At 41.0% G+C, this 23,250-nt stretch overlaps 1 protein-coding gene across 9 annotated transcripts in view; it reads left to right on the top strand.

Annotated features, from left to right (window-relative positions):
* Nucleotides 1-23,250, top strand: part of SEMA5B (semaphorin 5B) — a 363,675-nt gene that overhangs the window by 91,524 nt on the left and 248,901 nt on the right. For 8 of the 9 annotated variants that reach the window (XM_081871152.1, XM_081871150.1, XM_081871157.1 and 5 more), the window contains one exon: nt 21,279-21,339. The gene's annotated coding sequence lies outside the window, so the exon portion shown is untranslated. Of the gene's footprint in view, nt 1-518; nt 537-21,278; nt 21,340-23,250 lie in introns of those variants that run through there. The other variant, XM_081871154.1, reaches the window with a different exon arrangement.

Here is a 23,250-nt window from a genome sequence, read left to right as displayed (position 1 = left end):
GCTGAGGGGGAAATGTCTCCACTGCTGGTTCTCATTGTGACTAGCCAGGTAAAGAGCACGCTGTTCTGTGGGTTCTAGCTCATTTTTGATAGCCACGTTGATGCATAAGGTAGTTTCTTTGGGGCGTAATGAGGGCAAGAATATACATGGCCTGTCATAATGTGATATTGGCAGAATAATGTACACCTGAAAGGTGTATGTCAACACTTTAATTTGTCCAATGTCTAGAAAGTGCAGGTGTGGACAGTTTTCAGTTTGCCCCGCTGCTTTTCCTGGGAAATCTCCCTCTTTCCTGCTGAATCATAGCAAATGTTAATCTGGAGGAAACCCAGTTGATGTTTGCTTTGATTTAGCAGTAAAGAGGGAGTTTTCCTGAGGGAAAGCGGGAGGCCCAAGCAGTAGTGTGGATGAGCCATTACTGTGGCAAGGAGCAGGAAGAGAGGAAACTGACCTGCTTTCCTTTTAGTCTTCTCCTTGCAGACTGAGATAGTCTGGTGTCTCTGAAGTCCACAATATTTCTGGGGGATGCCATTAAAGTAAGGCCACTCTAGAGTTTTTATTTATTTATTTTGTATTTGTTGATTTGCATTTTTGCCTGTTTAATGTTCTCTGTATATAAACTGCAATGGCTGGCAGTGAATATCTATTGATACATTTTCCTTTAGCCTTGTTTTATTTTAAGACAAACGGGGCAACTTCTCCTTCCTCTTCACTTTATTTTGTAAGAAGCCTCTACTTAGGTGTGTATACTTCGATATATCCGTATTATACTGACTGAGAAATGCAAACAGTTAATCAGAGAGATGCAGTGCTAATGCTACACTGTCAGTATCTTCCTTTGGGAAGTGACAGCTTTGAAAATTGCCTTAGTGAGAGATGCGGTGACCTTGAACATGCCTTACTTCTTTACAGTGTGCACAACACAAACTAAATACTCAGTTCCTTTTCGAGATTTGTCTCCTTTATAATTTTGACTTTTGGGTTGGCAATATACTCTGTAGTGCATTTTTGTATGCAAGGATTACATCACCTTTAAACCTCTCTTGTGTTGTTTATGTTTACGTCTTATAATGGTGAAAATGAAAAGGAAGAAGTAGAGGAGAGTCATTTATAATATGAGTGGGCATATTAGCCAACACTGCTTTTACACTTTTTCATCACAAGCCCAATTGAAGCAAGAGCTGGAATGCTGTTTAGCAAATATTTTTTAAATAAATAAATAAACCAACCAACCAACCTCTGGAAGTAAGAGGAGAGTTTGCTACAATAGATTTCAAACAGCTTTATGACTCTGCTGGTAAATATGTGTTTAGGGAGATATTAAAATGCAGATCATCAATCGGATAAGGCATATCATCATCTTCAGAGTTATTAAGGTGTATTGGCTGAATGAATTTGCAGTCCCTACAGGAGTGGATGTAGTAAAAGTCTGCGTGAAATGGTACCAGGTGCAGAGGAAGCATCTTTAATTGAGGTGCATGAGTTAAGAGTCCCAACAACATCTGGTGGGCCAGACATTCACCACTCGTCCTGCAGTAAGTTATCCAAGCTGGTTTCAACTTTGTGTGGGCTCCTCTGTGATTCCTGTGGTGCCTCCTCTTTCTCTGTTTCTAAATCTCTTACCCCTCTGTTCTGTGGAAGTCTGTTGTTGGTTGATGAGTGGGGCTTCACTGCTCACAGCAATGGGGGAGAGATGAGGGCAAGGTAACACCACCCATGTGATGTTGTGAGTGGAGAAGAAGAAAGGAAAGGGGAGCAGTGAGGAGACTGCATGACTTCTGCTGCTGGCCTGCACACTGCACTTCACATGTGGTCCTCCAGATGTTTCTGGCTGACAGCTCCCATCCCCTCCAACCAGCATGGCTTGTGGGCAGGATGACGGGATTAAATATAAAAGATCACAGGGTCCCCATGCCTTCTGGGAGCTTCCTATGAATGCTGTTTGGAAATGGTGTCTGGTATTGGGTGGAGGGAACATATCTGACTACAAGCTTATTCTAGGCACAGTTCTAAGGTAAAGGGACCCCTGGCTGTTAGGTCCAGTCGCGGACAACTCTGGGGTTGCCGCACTCATCTTGCTTTATTGGCTGAGGGAGCCGGCATACAGCTTCCAGGTCATGTGGCCAGCATGACTAAGCCACTTCTGGCGAACCAGAGCAGCACACGGAAATGCCATTTACCTTCCCGCCAGAGCGGTACCTATTTATTTACTTGTACTTTGACGTGCTTTCGAACTGCTAGGTTGGCAGGAGCAGGGACTGAGTAACGGGAGCTCACCCCATCGTGGGGATTCGAACCACCAACCTTCTGATCGGCAAGCCCTAGACTGTGGTTTAGATCACAGTGCCACCCGCATCCTACTAGGCACAGTTCTAAGTGCTGGTTTTGAGGTCTAAAATCATAAAAGTTCAGTATCTGAACTATCTTCCAATTGGATATGTATCTTATCATCTATCTACCGTATTTTTTGCTCTATAAGACTCACTTTTTCCCTCCTAAAAAGTAAGGGGAAATGTGTGTGCGTCTTATGGAGCAAATGCAGGCTGCGCAGCTATCACAGAAACTAGAACAGCAAGAGGGATTGCTGCTTTCACTGCACAGTGATCCCTCTTGCTGTTCTGGCTTCTGAGATTCAGAATATTTTTTTTCTTGTTTTCCTCCTCCAAAAACTAGGTGCATCTTGTGGTCTGGTGCGTCTTAATAGAGCGAAAAATACAATATGTTTCACCTTTCCTCTAAGGAGCTCAAGGTGACATACCTGGTTCTCTTCCTCTCAATTTTATCCTCACAACACCCCTGTGAAGTAGGTTAGGCTAAGATATTGATTGGCCCAAGTTTACCCAGTGAGTTTCATGGTTGAGCATTTGAACCCTGGTCTCCCAGGCTGTAGTCCAACGCTGTAGCCACTACACCACTTTTTGCATAATATTAAGGCTTTTGTTGTAGGCCCAGCTCTGAACTTTCCTGCCTTCTGAAGTGAGGGACCTGATTATCAGTGTCAGGGCCTTATTGTTAGTGGTGCCCTGTTTATGGTGAACTGTTCTGGTTTTTCAAAAGTTAGCTTGTGGTGAGACAGAAAACAAACAGGGACTTTGTACATACTTTCCATGCCAACACAAATGTTCTGCCACAAATGTCAGGTAGACTTTCCAAGTGTTGACATGGTGTGTTGTACATATAAAGTCCCTGTTTGTCTTCTGTCTCACCACAAGCTGTTAGGCATACTAAGGCATCCCAGAATACCTGCTCCAAGGATAAGCTACTTGGCATCCACCGAAGATCCTAATATTGTGCCACTTTATAGGAGGTTGGTGTGGCTCAGATAGTTTGCCATTGCTCTGATTCTTCAAGTTAATGTCATCTTTCCCCCTTCATTATCTACCTCCAGTAGATTGTCTAATATATTATATAAATATATTGTACATTTTACAAGAAAAACCTCCAAAACTTTGGGAGAGTTGCTTAATTTTTTGAAACGAGGGTGGGAGGGAGAGAGTACAGTGGTACCTTAGGTTAAGAACTTAATTCGTTCTGGAGGTCCATTTTTAACCTGAAACTGTTCTTAACCTGAGGTACCACTTTAGCTAATGGGGCCTCCTGCTGCCACCGCACAATTTCTGTTCTCATCCTGAAACAAAGTTTTTAACCCGAGGTACTATTTCTGGGTTAGCAGAGTCTATAACCTGAAGCATATGTAACCCGAGGTACCACTGAATAAAAAATGTAAATCTGTTTCTTCCTGTGACCCCTTGGAATGTCAGTTTGTAACCACTATCTTCACCTTCTAACATCTTTCTTTGGTACCAATTTACCATTGGCTTGGAATAGTCCCTATAAATCCTCCAACTTTTTGTGCTTTATTTTGGTAACATTATTTACAGCTGCCTTGCTTTGTCTCCAGTCTTTCAAAATGTGTGCATCTTTTCCAGAGGATGTGCTAGGCTAGTGCAACTTGTGCAGAATGAAGTGAGAATCAATGACTTGTAAGTGTACTCACTGAAGGCTTGTCTGAGAGCCAGACTGATGCCCTCCACGATAAGCTGCCAAAGTGACTCTCTGAAGGCTCTGGAGGGAATGCAGATTCGTTTGAATCATTTCCCTTAAACTCAGATAGGGAAATGTTCTTTCCCATTAAGATCAAACACCCACAGTTCTCTTGTTTCAAGAAAACACCTTCTGAAGTTCAAACCCTGAACATCTTACGATGATTTTCTTAATTAGACTCTTGCTTAATGAAAGAATTCAATATGTTCGTGGGAGGACTTTTGCTGTTTCCTGCCACCCGCACCCTGAAGATACCGGGTATGCAAAAGAAGGAAGAGTGTTAAAAGAAAACTGGTTTAAAAGACCAGCACTGTAAAATTGAAACAGTAGGATTCGGCAAATGATGGTGCATAGGATTGATGGTGGCAAAGTTGACACCAGCTATTGTTGTTTAAATACTTAGAAGTATAACCACGTACTGGCTAAGATATGCTTAAACAAATAAAGAGAAAAATAAGACTGAAAATGAAGCAGTCTGGTTAAGATTTCACTTAAAATATACTGTAGGCTTTTCACCATTTCCTGTTGATGAATAAAATTGAGACGGTGATGAGCTTGGGCAAACAAGGAGCTTCAACTTTATTATTGCTTTAACCAGAATAGACTGCCTGCATTTCTCTGAAGAAGAATATAATTGTTGCAAGGATAATGTTCCACAAGGGGACAGAAGGAGGAAGATCCCTAAAGGTTACTAAATCTGCCTCTTTTGTGTCTGACTTTGATGCATGACTTTCCTTTTCTCCTCTCTCTCAATCTCCTATCCTTTTCCTTGGGAAATTCAGTATTTGTGTTGGAACTGTCTGTGACTTCTCCCGCCTGAATGCCAGTCTCTTTGCTGCGTTTTTCCAGCACCTGCAAGTTCTCTCCTTGGTTTTTACAGCAACCTTCTCCAACCTACCTCTTTCCATATGTTTTGTGTCGGGATGGTGTAGTCCAGCAACATTTGAGGACGTAAAGTTAGGAGCGAGTACACACTCTGGCTATATCTCATGTGACCACCTTCCCCTTTCCATTCTCAAACCTGACCATATTTGACCATGGTGTGGAAAGGAAAGGGGAAAGCAAGTCCTCTCCTACAAATCCAAAATATCAGTACAAGGCTTTTATTGCAGGCTAGCTGGAGCCTTGAACATGAGTGACAACTCCTACCAGGGGCTAGGATGCACTTTTGATGAAAGTTTCCCCCGTGTCTAGTAGGTATTAAGACTAATATAAGTAAAATGTGGCTACAATGCAGGAAAACTTGTTACAGTCAAACCTCGGTTCTTGAACGGCTACGTTTTCAAATGTTTTGGCTCCCAAACAACAACAAAACGGAAGTAAATGCTCTGATTTTTTATTGTCTTCCGGAACCTGAACACCGGACACAGCTTCCATTTTGAATTTCCCTATTGAATTGAGGCTTCCGCTTTCAGTTTTTGAATGTTTTAGAAGTTGAACGGTCTTCTGGAACAGATTACATTCGAAAACCGAGGTTCCACTGTACTGAAAATTAGAATAGAGCAAGTGGCAGTTGACCAGAACCTGCGGACAAGTAAACCAAAATCAGATTATCTTATCCTTGCTTAATTAAGCAATTCCAACCGCATAGGTCTTAAACAGGGATACACCTGCATTTCCTAGTAGGACTAGCAAAGACCACTGTTAGAAATCTTGAAGAGCCATTGCCAATCAGTGTCAGCAATCGTCTGATTCAGTATAAGGCAGCTTTCTATGTTCCTGAGTGAAAGTCTCATGCCTGCCTTCTGTGCTCATTAGTGAACGTATAGTAGTGTATATTTTGCTAAGGATGCTGTGAAAGGTTAAGAATCTTGTCTCTCTTCAGCACTTGAAAGCAGAAGAGGAAGAGCTGTAAGAGAGACTCCTGGAACTACAACTGTGCTGTGGTTTCAGAGTAAAAGCACTTAATAGTTTTTTCAGGTTGGTGTTGGAAAAACTTGACACTCCCAACAGGGTGTATTTATGCAAAACTTGGTTACATTGTGAGGTGTGCAAAATTCCAGTTGGTAGGTTAATTCATTTTGTAAGGATTTACTAAATACCTTCCCAGAATTTTTTTTGATGACAGCTGCTTTGATCGGTTTCACAAAGTATGTGTGGCTGTCTTCATGACAGCAGTACTTATGATACACATGTTAATAAGTAGGGAGCAAGTTCCATGTGAGTGCAGTAAGGCTTCCTTTTGCTTGAGTTGAAAGTCAACAAAAATATTTACTCTAGCTTTCCTTTTTTGAATATAGGATGCATTCAGTATAGGATGTGGAAACAGATAATAGAATTGGAAGGGACCCTGAGGCTCATCTAGTCTTACGCCCTGCAATGCAGGAATATACAGCTGTCCTTTTATGGGGATCAAACCTGCAACCTTGGCTTTACCAGACCATGCTGTAACCAACTGGAAAAGAGCCCCTTTAGATGCATTTCTCTAGTTCTGTTTGTACTTTGAGCCTTACATTTGAGATAAACAATCAGTTGATATTGCACCCAATTGTTATGCACTTGGCACATTCACTGCTGAATTTAATTATTTTAAAAACATTGTTAATTCTTTTTAAACCACTTTTTATTGATGATATCAAATATTTACTGTAAACTGCTTAGAGATTTTCTTACAATCAAGCAACATATATATATAGATATAGATATAGATATAGATGATATAGATATATATGAGACATATTTTGAAGCATGTAATTATGAGTTTGGGTAACATTGGTACAGAATACTATTTTTATTCTGTGAAAGTTTCATGGAACAAGACAAAAGCAGTCTTATTTTAAAGATACAGTACATTTTCCCAATCTTCTTAGTTCTACACAACTTTGGGTACACAGACTAGTTGCCTCTCCTGCCCCCAATTTTGTATCCCAGAGGTTCCCAAACTGTGATGTATAGACCAGAAGTGGTCCATGAACTTCATACAGGTGGTCCACAGCCCTGACTGCTTTGATTATTCATATTGATTTTTAAATGTATCTTTGTTGCTCCTTTTAGTTCTTAAATAGCCTTATATGGAATGCAAATTGTAGCAGACTAAAAAAAAAAAAAAAGAAATAAAAGAAGCAATAAAAAAATACTATTAAAATCATACAGCTTCTGTAGGGCATTACAATTACTGCAATAGGCAGAAAAATCATTAAGGGGTCTGCCAAGACCATCAGCAATTTTCAAGTAGGCTTTTTTTGGGGGGGGGGACTTTGGGAACCACAGTTGTATATGAATTTCACTTTCTCTTGAGTCCGTGTAAATTGAATAATTTCCCTTTTACTGATTTGGAGTGTGCTTTCAGGCCAAGTTCAGTTTATGGGATGAATTTTATCCCAAGTGTAAATTTAGCTGTTTTATTGTGTAAATATCAAAGCCACTGATGTTGCACAAGGGCAGATATGGACCAATAATTTTACTGACGTTAACAAAACCATGAGCAAAGCAAAACAGATTTATTCCTTTGTGGCATAATTATCCAGTTTATGTTGCTTCCTTCTTTTTAAATACAAGGAGTCTCCCAACACACGCAATTAATGAGATTTCATGAGGATACAATTGGACTGCTGTGCCTGCCATTTTTTTTTTCTTCTGAAGGAGTTAATGCATTCTTTTTTTTAGGATTGGAAAATACTGTTTTTTAAATATTAACTCTTTTGAGTAGACATGTGCAGGATTGCACTCTCAGATGTCACTTTACTGTGAGAGGAATACATCATGCAGTATGTTTCATTTAATCAAAATGAGCTCTGTAAAATAGGTATTCATTATTCTAATCTGATGGCTGCAAAAAGACTCAGAGGGGCACTGATATCAGTGTGTAGACAATGATAAACAAAGTTCAAAGCTTCAAATATAGTGAAAATGGCCTCTCACTGTTTCGACACGGGAGCACCTGAGGCAATTTTCCTGAAACATAAATTCAATTAAAAACTAGGGAAATGTAGGGAAATATTAAGCAAATCTTCACCGCTTCACCTCTTGATTGCCATCGTGTCCCCTGTTCAGAATTGAAGCACACCATGATGTTCACCTTTTATGACCCCATCTTGGACCAGTCTAGAACCAGTCTTGAATGCATGAGAAGAGCATATTGCCAAACATTGCTGCACTCTTTTGGGCTAATGCCACCCATGCATTAAATGCAAAGAAGTTAGTTTGGCACCTCCATCACTGGAAGTAGTGTCCCGGTTTGCAAACTTTACCTCGGTGTAAGAACGGAATCCAAACGGTGGAAGGGCTCCGGCGGCAGGAGGCCTCATTAAGGAAAGCGTGCCTCGGTTTAAGAACGGTTTCGGTTTAAGAACGGATTTACGGAACGGATTAAGTTCGTAAACCGAGGTACCACTGTATTTCTTTTTAGGAAGTGTCAGGAGTCTTTTTTGTTCAGATACAATTGACTTGCCTGCTGCAAAGTGCTGGAAGAAAGAGAAGCCTTTTTCTAAAAGTGCTTCCTTTGACACCTCTTATCTTGTTGGCCACTAGAAGTTCCTCCATCCACACTGGCCCATTTAAGTCCCTGAACCATGGTTTAGCATTACATGAATGACCAAGTATGAGCTGGAAAGGACAAACTGTGGCTAGCTCAGGCTATGGTTTGAACAAGGTAGAATTATAACAAGGTAGGAGTATAAACCATGCTTTGAACAGTAATTTAACCCACAGCTTGCCCTTCTTGTTAACTGAGATAATGAAAAATGAGATGCAGACACTTCTCAACTTCTCTTCGGGGGAGGGGGTGAGCACATCAGCCCAAGACTCCTATCACACAGTACTAAACTATGGTTAAGAGATAGGCTGAAAATTGATCATTATGTTGGACTCCCAATATTTTTAAAAAAGAATGATGTTTATCTGTGCTGAAGGATAACAACTGGAATTGTATCATATGGGTGGCTCCCTAGGTTGGTCAGTCAATATGCTTCCCATGTTAGAACACCAGCAGAATTTCCCTATCAGACTTGTCTAACTCAATGCCAGGTCTCTTGAGCATTGTAAGGGTTAGAAAGGATTTGTCTTAGGAGCTGTTAAGATTGGAACTAGGGACTTTGGGCTTTTGCGCATCTCCCCTGTGTGGTGAGCTGTTTGAACTTGGGAGTGTGTTCCTAGCAGTGAGCTTTGCACGACTTCTGCCTACTCAAGCTGGCATTGTTGTGTCCTTGACAGGAAGGGCTATGTAAAATTGGCTTGTTGGCCTGGGATCTTGCCTTAGCAATCACATCTCCTGGTTCTGATGGATTTCTGTGTGTTCCTTGGCTCTTGGCTCACTTCTAATAATTGTGTATTGCTCACAGTATTTTTACAGTATTAGAGGGCGTGTTATTTTGGTTATTTTGGTTTTTTTTAATCATTCTAGATGTAGAAAGGCAAACCTGCATGACTGCTCTGACTTGAGAACATGTTAGGAATGATAAAAAAAAATCATTGGCAAAACCAGGAACAAACTCAAAAGGTTTCTGCTGCCTGTCTTCTGGAAAGAGATTAGCCTTTCTTAGAGCATCAAGATTTCTTAGAGCATAAGCATCATTTGAAAGATCACAGATCTAAAGATGTGGCTATGGATATGTAACTCTGATGTAGAGATATCAATAAGAGAATGAAAGAAAAGGATTTGACCTGAAATAACATGATAGAGTAGTTCTCACTTTCAGCTCTACTGATGTCAAAGCAAAGTAGCTCTGTCTTCCTCATATTTTCTCCAGGGATCCGAATTTTCATCCTAAACTTCTAAATTACTCCAGCAGCTGTTTGGAAATTGTTTTCTATTCTAGCTGTCAGTCATTCCTGTACTCATCTTGATTATATTCTGTTCAGGCATCTGAGAATACTGCATAATCTTTCTTGATGGTACCCAGAGAAAACAATGTGAGCAGGGGTGTATTTGGTAGTCTGACTGGTACTCTGATGGGCATTTTGGCTAGAGACACCAATCTGGCTAAAGACACGCATCATGCAGGAATTACTTTTATTTTCATGCTACTTCCAAGCGACAGAACTCTTTTGGGGGGATATGCACAGTATGTTCATCTCCCAGGGCACATCCCTATCCCTCATTAGCATTAAAAATGTTAGTCTTCCATGAGCCGAAAGGAAAATGCCTCTCAGCCACAGAAAACGCACTTGCTCCACAATGGAGTTCTCTGTATGATTCAGTCCTTTTTACAAAGGAGTGGAATTCCAAATAACTGAGCTCAAGGGAAGTGAAATTTGCTAGGACAAAGGCTGCTATTTGTGGATTGTTTAGCTCATGTTTATAAAGTCCCTCTCATAGTAACTGACCCACGGCTGATATTTTGTTGCAACAGTAGAGAAACCTTAGGTGCTCCTGATGGCTGCAAAAGTTCTTCGGATATGGTCTGATTTTACTTTTATTATTTTATGTCACTGGAATGAGTAGTTATGAGGCAGAACCTCTATTTTGCACAGCTGCCTCTCCTTCATGGGGTTTCTAGTTGTGTCCCATTTTTCTATAATGCATTTTTTCTTTTGCTGCTTGACCTTTGAGAATAAAGATTTCACATTTTGCAGAAATCCAAATGCTGCAATCAGAATAAAGCACGCAAATCCCAAACAGCTTGTGGCAAAATGCATGTATTATTAATTGAAGGTGCAAAAGGAAGTCTGTTTTCAGGAGATGACAGAACTCCTGCCTTCCCAAACTCTTCTTTCATCTAATTGAATCAACTTTATCTTGTAAGCTGGACAAACTTGGATCGCTTTAGGAAAGGAAATGAAAAAGCTTGGGCTCCAGGGAGGAGGGCTTCTTGTAATTCTTGATTTAGTGTTACAGTGCATTTAAACTCTATTGCAGATTAATCTAACCAATAGAATCTGAAGCCAGACAACTGACCCTGCAGAATTCTGGCTTGGAGCCCTGAAAGGTAAACCTATCAAGAGCATAAAATGAAGGTCCAGTGCTGCAAATCCTCTGTCTTGTCTAAATAGTCCCACTGAAATTGTCACAGAATTCCTCACACTACAAACCTTCTTGGCTTTCATTTTCTTTCTCCTCCACAACTTTGTGTGTGAAATATAATTCTTCCTCCCCCCCCCTTCCTTTGAATAGCAAGCTTTAGCTTTGCTCAGCATAAAGTAAGGGCCCTCCTTGATGGTTATCCAAATACACTAATATCTTTATTGAGAGGGATTCGTTTTGCCTGTCAAGTTCAGTTTATTATTATTACTATCTCTGACTTACGAGTTGACATCTTGGGGAAAACATGTTGCAAAGCAGAGTTTCTAAAACTTCCGGCAGCTGAGCTACACTCTCCCATCCTGGAGTTAAAATCAGTCTTTGTATGAAGCATCTAAGTCACACCTTGTGTGTGTGTGTTATAAGGGAGGCATAGGTGCCTGCTGTTCTACCAGACTTGGTAAGCCTATGAACTGGGATTTTAGTTCTTTGTCTTAGTGCCTCATCTCTTATGAGCATAATAATTATTTTGCTCACCATGTAGCACCACAGATAGCCTTAGTCCTCTTTGAAGACATAATGCATGTGTCTTTCCCCACCCCCTTATTATTCAAAGTGGGCAGTGAATGACTAAAGCTGCTCCACAGTTATGTATTTCCACTTAAATATACAGAACGTCTGGGGGCTGGATAGACCTGATATTTGGTCTCATGGTAGCTTAGTGGAAGAGTAACTAGTTTGCATGCAATGGTCCTTGGTTCAGCCCCTGGCATCTCCAAGTAGGTCTGGGGGAGAAGTCTGTCTGAAAGCTTGGAGAGCTGCTGCCAGCCAGTAGACAATACTGAGTGTTCTGCCTTGGTATAAGGAAGATTCTTACGTTGCCTAGTATTTCTACAGGATGTTTCATACATTATATGGCTGCCAATATGAATCTGACTACTAGTACAATGGTACCTCGCAAGACGAATGCCTCGTAAGACGAAAAACTCGCAAGACAAAAGAGTTTTTCGTTTTTTGAGTTGCTTCGCAAGACGAATTTCCCTATGGGCTTGCTTCGCAAGACGAAAACGTCTTGCAAGTTTGTTTCCTTTTTCTTAAAACCATTAATACCCAGGGTGCATTCAGGGGGTGCAGTTGCGACTTGACTTCGAGGAGCAACTCATAGCACGCGGTGTGGTAGCCTTTTTTGAGGTTTTTGAAGACTTTGAGATTTTTGAAGCTTTTCCAAAATCCGTGCTTCGCAAGACGAAAAATTCGCCAGACGAAAAAACTCGCAGAACGAATTAATTTCGTCTTGCGAGGTACCACTGTATACACTCAACAGAAAGTTGTAGCCAGTCCTGATTCCTTAATGAGTGCAACTATATGGCACACAAGATTGAAAACATGTTTTTTTACTTGCTCTTTTTGAATCCACACTTTATGTTACTAAACGTACAACACGAGATATAATGCTTGAAGTGACTCATTTTCTTTTGAATCCTATTGTTTTCATGCAAGCGCAAGGAGAACAATTTGCCATGTAGGTTATTTTGTACTGACCCCTATTCTCACTTTCAGAACTACCTTGAAGTATTTTTTTTTAGAAAAACAGCCTAACAAACATTCATCCCTAGTAATGAATTACCATATGGATACATCTTGTAAAGAGATTATCTCCATTCATTTCTTCTTATAAAGTTCTCAGAAGGGAAAGCATCGTCCCAATGCACAGAAGCAATTTTTCTTTTCAATGGATCCTGTGACTCAAATCTAAAAACCTCTGCTCTCTGAGGAATGCTTTCCAAATATTTACTTACTTCTTGATTCCTGATAGACAGTTTTTGTTTAAAAAAAAAAAAATCAGGTGAGCTGCTGCTTTTGAAAGTTATACTGCTTTATATTGTTTGAAAGATGGGTAGCACTGATTAACGTAACAGCCTGCATTTTCTCTGCAGGATTAATATTGTTTCACCTTTTCTTCTTCAGATTTTCAGCCCTACCAATAGGCAAAGTAAGGCAGCTACATGAGGTGGCAATATGCTGGGTAGGCATGTGCTGGGGTAGGAAGTGGTAGGTCATTCCACGTCATGTCAGCATGGTCATGTCACCCACCATCTCATATTTTGGTGAAATTTAGTGTGCACCCTTCCCTTATGGTTGAAAGAAACCCTCTTAAATTCTTCCCCTCTGTCTCAAATGGTTTTAATTTTATAGCACTCCAAAGTTTCGTGAAAGCTGCAATGCCTGTCCCTCTTAAAAACCTTGGCACATGTACATTTTATTTTTTTCCCCTCCATAACCAAGTATGAGATCTCTTTTAAATCTTACACAGAGCTCATTAAGAGGATGAGGATTTCAGGAAAAAATACACCAGCACTCAAAAGATTTTATAAATGCCTTTTTATTATATATATATAAATGTGCTTTTTTGGGTGGAAAACCTAGGTTTAGAAAACCTCAATTTTCAGTGTTTGGGTATGATGGAACCCAAAGTTTTTGATGTTGATAATTATTGCAAAGACATGCTCTTTCTCGACAAAGAATGAAATTTATGGGTTTTTTATTCCTTGTAACGAAAATGTTACGCTTTTTGGACATTGGGGGGGGGGGTGGCTACTCAGTACAACTTTCCTACAATCCATAGCTGTAATAAAAAAAAATTAATGAAACAAAGTTCTTCATCATAAAAATTAACATAATATTGGTTATTGTAAGTTTTTTCCAAAACACCTTTCCCTTCACAGAAAGACATAATATCTAAGTGGGTAGAATGGAGCGTGGTCCTGCCTCCCCCCCCCCCCTTAAAGAAAGCAAATGTGTTGGCTGTGAAATGATTCAAGGACTGGGGGTTTTAGGCAAGACTGCAGGCAAGATGGAGCCATGACCACCAAGCACCTTGGCATCTGACCTACTATTAATGCAACTGTTGATCATTATACATTCTAAAGTATGCCCTTGCTGAGCTTTTTGAGTAGATTAGCCAGTTAGCTGACTGGTTGCTAGTTTCTCCAAGGAGGAGTAGGGCAACCAGGTTATTGGAATTACAGTGGTGCCCCGCAAGACGAATGCCTCGCAAGACGAAAAACCCACTAGACGAAAGGGTTTTCCGTTTTGGAGGTGCTTCGCAAGACGAATTTCCCTATGGGCTTGCTTCGCAAGACGAAAATGTCTTGCGAGTTTTTCTGACTTTTTCCCCTCCCCCCCCTTTTTCTAAGCCGCTTATCCGCTAAGCCGCTAAAAGCCGCTAATAGCGCTAATCCGCTAAGCCGCTAATGGGCTTGCTTCGCAAGACGAAAAAACCGCTAGACGAAGAGACTCGTGGAATGGATTCTTTTCGTCTTGCGAGGCACCACTGTATAGTGAATGGCCATGGAAGGTATTGATTTGGAAAGATGAAGGTTGTTCTTTTTAGGACAGGAAAAAGGGTCTTAGGATGATATTTGTAGCGAATGGGTCTGATGAAGGAGCAAGCCCTCTCCCCATTTCAGCTCTGCCCTAGGCACAAATAAAAAAGAACCTGGTTTATGAGCGTGAGATAAAATAAATCTTACCAAAAACTTAACTAGTGACTGGGGTGAGTTTACTGATCAGGCACAGCATTTATTGTCTTCTATGATGTTTTTATTGTGCCCTTGCTTCTAATTGGATGTGGGGGGATTGGTTTTACACAGTACCCTCTTGCATAACTTGGCTACATGCCGCATAGCCTCCCTTGTGAAACTGTGTTCCTCAAAAATGGACAAAAAAATATTATCAGTTGTGTTTCACATAAATAGAAGAATTGTTTTGGTTGCGCGATTCCTTTTCATCGCTCTTTTGCACAGATTAGCCATGTTTAGTAGTATGAAATTGTCACTTAATCAGTTCATCAGGGAGTTCTCTACTGCAGAAGTGACAGAATCAACGTGGAACTGTTTGACAGGGGGAAGGTTCCTAATGAGAGAAGAAGGTGGGGGGTAAAGGAGTTCTCTGACACTTATATTTTGAAATATAACTAAGCGTGATTTATCTCCCTTTGCCAGTGTCTGCTACCAATGTTCAATTTACATTAATAGCTGTGGAAATGACAGTTTTTACTGTCGTATGCATTGGCTTGTTATTAAGGCTATGCCTGATTTGACAGGACAATTTTTCTATTATTGTTATTACTCATAATACACACACACACACACACTTTACACATCAACTGCCTCATCTGATCACCTTTGGCATGTCAGACTAGTTAATTTACGCATAATCATATTTTGGGTTTTAATTCTCACAACATCAGACACCCACAAGGAGAAACAAATTAACACTTAACCAAGGATGCATTTAAGAAAAGGCAAAACAAGAGAGAGAAAGAGAGAGAGAAAAATTATCATTTTAGAACTGGGTGTCTGCTTGCATTCCTATTTTTTGTGGATGAGTTATTTATTTCAGAGCTGCTGGCAGATTGTATTTGCTCTCCAAATAAGTTTGCCTCAGTGGTATTTTTATTGTTCCCGTAATTGAGTGTGCTGAAGAAAAGGGCTCTCCCCAAGTTTACCACATCCGTTCTAGCCAAGTATAACATGAGTGTGATTTATGGGAAGACAACAACCTTGGATCTCATTCAATCACATCATCAGTTTTAAGCTGGCTGCCTAATAAGTAGCAGGCTTTCCCCCCGCCATCACCCCCCTTATATGACTTTGTCTCCAGATGGTTTGGCGTGTTACCCAGCACGACGACAATATTTTTTTCCATTTCTCATCACTTTTGTTGCAAAAGCGTCTTTCTTGCTTTGTGTGAAAGTGTTACAAAGAAAGGGTTTTGGGGAGCCAAGACCTGTCTTTGGGCTTTCACTGGTATCTAAGAAACCGTCTCAGATACGCGGGCTAGAAAGCAAGGCCTTGTGTCAACTTATGTTTTATGCAAAGATGCCCATCCAATTCATGAAAGATGCCGTAGAGTTCATAAGGAAGGTGACTTAGCTCCCAGTGTAAAATGGAACATTACTGCTTTGGTGGGGAGGGGGAGGGGAAATGACACCGACTCATTTGCATATTTATTTATCTTTGTGATTTTTCTCCCACCACATAGCTTCAAAGAGGTGACTAAAAAGCTATAAAAGGAAATTCAAAAGATAAAATAACACATACAACTCATTAGAAAAGCGTCTATAACAATTGATGGCACAAAAGCAGCAAAACAGATCCAATAATGTTTTGGTGGTGCCTGAGGAAAAATCAATAGGTTTTCCAGATGTTTGCCAGGATTTGCTGGTTGTTACCAGTTGCTTAAATATTAATACAACATGGCCTATGAAACCTTTCTGGTTGAAGGCACATGTCAGAAAGTTTTTCCTGATGTTTAGTCAGAATCTCCATTCTTGTAACTTGAAGCCATTGGTTTGGGTCCTAGTCTCCGGAACAGGAGAAAAGAAGCTTGCTCAGCCCTTCATGTGACAGACCTTTAGATATCTCCTCTTTTCCAGGTTAAACATACTCAATTCCCTCGAGCGTTCCTCATAAGGCTTGGTTTCCAGACCCTTGGTCGTCTTGGTTGCCCTCGTCTGCACACATTCCAGCTTGTCAATATCATCCTTAAATTGTGGCATCTAGAACTGGACACAGGACTCAGGTGTGGTGTCACCAAGGCAAAATAGAGTGGTACTATTCCTTCCCTTGATCTGGACTCTACACTTCTGTTGATGCAGCCTAAAATATCATTAGCTTTTTTGCAGCTGCATCACACTGTTGGCTGATGTTAAACTTGTGGTCTGCTAAGACTCCTGGATCTTTTTCACACATACTACTGGCAAGCCAGGTGCCCCCCCCCCCCCAATCTTATATTTGTGCACCTGGTTATTCTTGCCTAGATGCAGAACTTTACATTAGTCCTTATATGATTTTGGGAGTTAGGGCCCAGTTCTCCAATCTGTTAAAGTCATCTTGAATCACAATTCTGTCTTCGGTTACATTGGCCACCCTTCCCGGTTTGGTGTCATCTGCAAATTTGAAGAGCATCCCCTGAATACCTTCATCTAAGTCATTTATAAAGATGTTGAACAACTGCTGGCCCAGGTCAGAACTCTGTGGTCCCCCATGTGTCACTTTTTCCAGAATGATGAGGAACTGTTAGTAAGCATTCTCACTGGTTCTCACTGGCATTCTCAGCTGGTTCAGTCAACCAACTACAAATCCACCTAAGTGACTTTGTCCAGCCCACATTTTACTAGCTTCTCTGCAAGAATATATTGGGGGACATGGTCAAAAGTGTTACTGAAATCAAGATACACTATGTGCAGGGATTCCGTTGATCCACCAAGCTGGTAGCTCTATGAAGAAAAGAAATGAGATTCATCTTTGAAGCACCCATGAATGTATGGCTGCAAAACATACCCATTAGGGAGAGTGCTCTAACTAGATCTATGTTGCCAAAATAGCCATGGTCTTTCTCTGCACAAGTGTTCTCTTTGTGATGGACATCAAAACCAGACATATAAAACCACTCTGAAATGCATTTTTTCTTGAAAGCAGTGCACTTTTTCCTGTTTCTGGGGCCTTAGTTTGCTTTAGGGGCGGGCAGAGATCACGACTGAGATTTTCAGAGCCATATGTTGCCATAGTTTTTTTTACTTGTTTTTTGCTTGAAGCTTCTCCTTTTCTCTAACCAGAAAGCAAAAAGTCACCGAGCCAGATGATGTTCTTGCATTCAGTGGCACTTCACAATTATTCAATATTCAAATAGTAACAGTGAGAAACTGTGCGTGGGGTAAGGGATTATTCTACTTTAGTAGGAGTGTTACAATCTGTTACTTTGGAAATAGTTCATTGCTGTTCGCCTAAATGTTGTGTCCCAAACCAATTAATGCTAAACCACTGAATAATTTCAGTGAATTCATCCCTTGTTTCTTTCTCATCCTCTACTTATCCTTTTCTTATCTGGTATGTCTTTTGATGTTTCGAGCCAGAAACTGTCACATTTAAGTAAAATAATTTACTTAGTTGGCATAGTACTAGGAGCAGTAGGAGTAGGATGTATGACTGTTGGGGAATTTCCATATTATAAATGTTTAATAATAATACATCAGAGTCTCAGTGTCTTGTCTGTCTGTCTACTATAGCTGTTAGTTTGTAGAGCTTTCAAAAGAAAAGACCCAGAACCTATGGAAGGCTCTGGTGCACATGTGTGTTTCAACTGGGGCTTTCAGCGCCTAACTGCAACACTTTATATATCACCTGACACACTGAGCTACATTTCTCAAAGGTGCTGCTTGTCTGTAATCCAAGCATTGCCGTTTGACTGAGCTACTCATGGGTCCATGGGCCAATTAATTCCACCTTAAGCAGAGGAGGAAAATTGGTGGTCTCCAGATGTTCTGGACTTCATCTCTCATCTATCCCAGGCAAGGGTGGCAGGAGTTACACTTATGTGATATCTGGAGGGCCACAAGTAAACAATATATGAGGGTCACCTTGTAGCCTATTTTATGAGCAGCTTCTCTTAATGTGAGAGGTTCCTGCCAGAGTAAGCTTCTGCCCTCTTTCCATGCACATTTGGAATGTGACCTCATATTCATCTTGGATTCCTCTACCTGCTTCTTCCGGACTTCTTGAACTTTGATCATTGCTTTTGGAACTTTACTTTCTGCCTGCCTTGGATTACACTATGTTCCTTTGACTGCTTTGCCCTGGGCTAACCCAGTGCAGAGGAGGACTTTCAGTAATCCCAGCTTTCCTGAAGACACCCTAGAAAAATGCTGAAAGTGGGCACATTGTTGGTTGCGGTTAGCATCTGTGTGCCTCAAGAGACAATGGACCTGCTGTGGATCCAGAGTCTGGTAACTCATACTGCTGCCTCCCACATTGTTTTTGCTGAGTTAGCAGCACCAAAGCGATGTCTCTGGGGTGAAAGCCTGGGGTGTGTATATGGAGGCCCTGGGCTGCTCAGAGGACAAGATCTCCCTCTTGGCCTTGTTGTTATGATCCAAAGTAAAGCAGAGGAATGCATTTGGCAGCGGCTTGGCTGCAGGAGTTGCTGGAAGGAGGTGTATGGTTTCAAAATTAAAAGTAGGTTGTATGTTGCAGACTCTGGTTGGAAGGTAGACATTGACTCTGCAAAGACTGAAGGCTCCAGGATTTATTAATGTCTTGTATTCCACACAGGGCTTTGTTTGAAATCTGATGTGAAGTTTAAACTGCTGCAGAAATGAACAAGAAACATTTTTTGGAGAGAAGAATGGTCCACAAAAGTAATGCTCATTAATAGACACATTTTTGCTGTCAAGCATAATTCAAGGTGATTAAAGTTCAAATTGCCTGTGTACAAAGTGGTCCTTCTCCCTGCTTTGGGGGATCTGTGGGTGGAGGAGTTGCCCAAGATACATTTGCTATCCTAATTCTTCAATTTTTGTTCTCAGGAAGCTTACATACGCCCATATCTAGGTGCTACTAGACATCAGCTAAGACATTTTATTTAAATTGCCCTTTGGACAATGATGAATCCTACTCTGTTTCATCTGCTTTGTATATGAATTATTTTAACTGCAAGTTTGTTTTGTTCACATTGTACAGTTCTATTGATGTGAGCACCTTGTGGTAGGTAAAATGCCTGAGAGATCAAGCACAATTATAGACTCACAGAAAATTACAGCAGCTTCTCTGCACTTCAGGCTTGTATCTATATCAAAGAGTCAGCAGAATCATGTGATGCTTAAAGTGCAGGTGGAAAATTTTACATTCTAAAAGTTCCCCTGTGTAAAGAAAACCAAAACAAAACCTGTTCATAGAAAAATAGCACACTGGAGACCAGCCTAGGCTAGAACCTTTCTTTTCCTAAAGCAAGCTTTCTGTGGGCAGGGAATTTTTGGTGTGGGGCAACATTCAGATGTACTATCACACCCCAACCTGGATTCTAATACTCTGTTCTCCAAGTACAATCTCATTTGAAAAATTGGAGGCCCTTGGTAAACTGAGCTGCAATGCAGGCTGTGTTTGCTCCTTGAATGGTCATCAGAGAGTTTCACATTTTTCTCAGATTTGTTTATTCCTTAAGATTATTTGCCAAGTGCTTTGAATCACCGTTGAGAACGCGATGAAATTCTAAATGAGCTGTGTTTGGTTGAGTTGGATACAATACAAAGGTCACATATGTTTCTGTTTCCTGTGTGGAGGAAGATAACTCTCTAAGAATTAGATGTTGAGAATGAATGTGCATGTTAACTAATTTGTATTTTTCTGCAGAACAAACCACGGCATGTAACCACAGTTTGATGTGTGCTAGAAACTTTCCAGCAAGTAACATGTTGGCCGAAAGCTAGAACAGCAAGCTTCCAAATGAATTGAGCTTATTTCTTACAGTCTGTTCTGCACAGTCCTTCAGATAAGAATCCCAGAACTCACATTTTATCTGGGCTGGGGGAGCCAGTGGCCCTCTATATGATGTTGGCCTCTCAACTCCCTTTAGCCCCACCAACAATGGCCATAAAATGGGGGTGGTTTGAGATGTAACCGCCCCACAACATCTGGAAGGCCACAGGGTCCCCACCTTTGATTTATTTGTTCAAACAACAGTCTGCAGTGTGTGATATAAAGACTCTTGCATCCTAGGAAATTTAGTATGTAGGGTTGTGGATTTTATAGTTCCATACAGGGACACAGTGACCCAAGGTCTGCAAGAGTTCTTATAGGCAGGGATCATTATCTCATGGTAACTATCTCTGTTGAACCCTTAGAGAGGAGAAGGAAGAACACAGACACAGTGATAGAGGAAGTTCTACCGTGTTTTCCTTAGTTTGTGAAGTTGCCTAGTGTTGGATGTGTCTGAAGTCAAAGCAAAATTAATGTAGGATTGGAAATGAGTGTCTGGAAATACTTTACTGGAGAAAGGGAAACTTCCTAGAAACTCACAGATAACTGCCTTTTATTGTGTATCTGTGATTTATAAATTCCAAGACATTCCCCCTGTTTACCAGGAACCTAGTATTTTCCAATACTTGTCTCTGGCACAAAAGAAATTTCCTCCCATTTTGCTTTTGAGGGTTTTTTTGGGGGGTGCCTTATTAAAAACATGTTGTGTGCATTTTTTGCAGTAGAGTTGTCATTTTCCCAAGTTCCAGCTTCATCTGCTCTGAGATTAAACTTGTGCGTTAAAGGTGGAGACATCTTGGCTGTAGACGGTTTGGCATGCTTCAGCGCCAAGACACCATGCAACACACCATCAGGAAAAGACAGTTGATTGAAGAATGGCTAAGCTTTCAGAATAGAATTGTGTCTCTGTTTCCATTTGCTAAATGTTGGTGGAGAATGACATAACATCCATTTCATTTTTACTCTGTTCTGCTATTTTTAGCATTCTTTATTTTCATTGTGCTTTTCTTTTCTTGCAGGTTGCAACAGGATTACAAGAGAGCACGGACCTCGAAATGACACGCTAGTGATGCAAAGGCAGTGAGTATTTTGAGAAAACCAGTTTTCTATTTTTAAAACTGTAATGACACCCTTTCTAGATTTCGACTTTTGTTTCCCAATCCTTTGACTTAGGTTCTGTTTAGATGGTAGTTTCTTCCACAGATGGTTTGCTGTTACAACAAGAAATCTGAAGCAGTGGAGAAGAACCCAAATAAGTGGCTGTTGGGGGGGGGGAGTAAAGTTTGTGCTTTTGTATTGTGTCATTCATTAACTCCTAGGTCTGCTATTGTGTGAACTGGGAGGGATTAGCACAGAAATCTCTTTGGTTTCAGTTTAACTGTAGATGTCTCATATGCTTCGTTGTAAGGGGCTGCCTAAGGCAGACAAGATCTCTTCTCTCTCTCCACCCCCACTGTCCTGATATTCCACATATTGAAGTTGCTTAGATTGGCTATTGTATCTGAGGACAGCAGGTTAGTTATGGGGGTGTAGATCAGGTTGTGTTGTATATATAGCTGCATCCTCCCAAAGAAAGGAACACATGCCGTCTCTCAGCATTTGCCACCTGAAGCAGTCTCCTTATTGCTTAATTGTAGGGCTGGCCTTGTTTATTGTGTCTCACACCTTCCTACTTACTCTCTGGCGCAATCTTGCGTACAATTAAAAGGCTCTGTTTGGAACCAGTGATAGGCAGTGGAATTTTTGGATGACCACATGATATCTACCAGTAAAGGGCATAGTCATGTGATCAATGTATCCAAATGACTTAACTCTTCCCAAGGTTCATGCACAGTTATTAAATGGATGCTGAGGACCCAAATCATGGATTGTATGTGAACAGAGTATCAGACATGTTCTTTCTTCAGTTTCATCCCTTTTAAATCAGAAGCAGTGAAGGCAGTGAAGGTCCTGTGTGAGTGTCTGGAGGCGGTTGGAGGATGGATGGTGGCTAACAGATTAAGGTTGAATCCTGACAAGACAGAAATACTGTTTTTGGGGGACAGTGGGTGGGCAGGTGTGGAGAACTCCCTGGTCCTGAATGGGGTAACTGTGCCCCTGAAGGACCAGGTGCTCAGCCTGGGAGTCATTTTGGACTCACAGCTGTCCATGGAGACGCAGGTCAGTTCTGTTTCCAGGGCAGCTGTCTACCAGCTTCATCTGGTATGCAGGTTGAGACCCTACCTGCCCGTGGACTGCGCTCTACATGGGGCTACCTTTGAAGGTGACTCGGAAACTACAACTAATCTATATATAATGCAGCAGCTAGACTGGTGACTAGGAGTGGCCACCGAGACCATATAATACTGGTCCTGAAAGACCTAAGTTTTTAATGTTTGATGTATTTATTGTGGTTTTAGTATTCTATTGGGAGTCACCCAGAGTGGCTGGGGGAACCCAGCCAGATGGGCGGGGTATAAATAAATCATCATCATCATCATTATTATTAGGTGGGGTATAAATAATAAATTATCATCATCATCATCATCATCATCATCTCATCTCTGACTCCACACATTTCTCAGCTGCCTTCATTATTCTCTGTCTCTGACATTCCTCTTATTCCTGCTCACCTGTTTTTCTGCCCACTCTTTCTCTCTTTCCACATGTTACCAAGGCAGCAGAGCCTGACCATTACAACCAATGATATTCACCTCTTCTGGTTCTTTGACACCAGTGTACACCAGTGGCTACAATGGGATGCATTCCCACCCACCTGCCCAGGTTGTTTGTGATTTCAGAACAATTGAGTTGCAGCAAGATGCCTCACCACTACATTATAGAAATCAAGTAGGAGTTAATTAATGCTTCCATTTATAGCTAGTGCCTCATTAAGTCAGGTAGGGTCAAGAATACAGTGGTGCCTCGCAAGACGAAAAGAATCCGTTCCGCGATTCTCTTCGTCTAGCGGTTTTTTCGTCTTGCAAAGCAAGCCCATTGACGGCTTAGCGG

Source organism: Podarcis erhardii (genome assembly GCF_964252035.2).
Source record: "Podarcis erhardii genome assembly, chromosome: 1".
NCBI classification, from domain to species: domain Eukaryota; kingdom Metazoa; phylum Chordata; class Lepidosauria; order Squamata; family Lacertidae; genus Podarcis; species Podarcis erhardii.
This window is presented reverse-complemented; position numbering and strand designations above follow the sequence as displayed.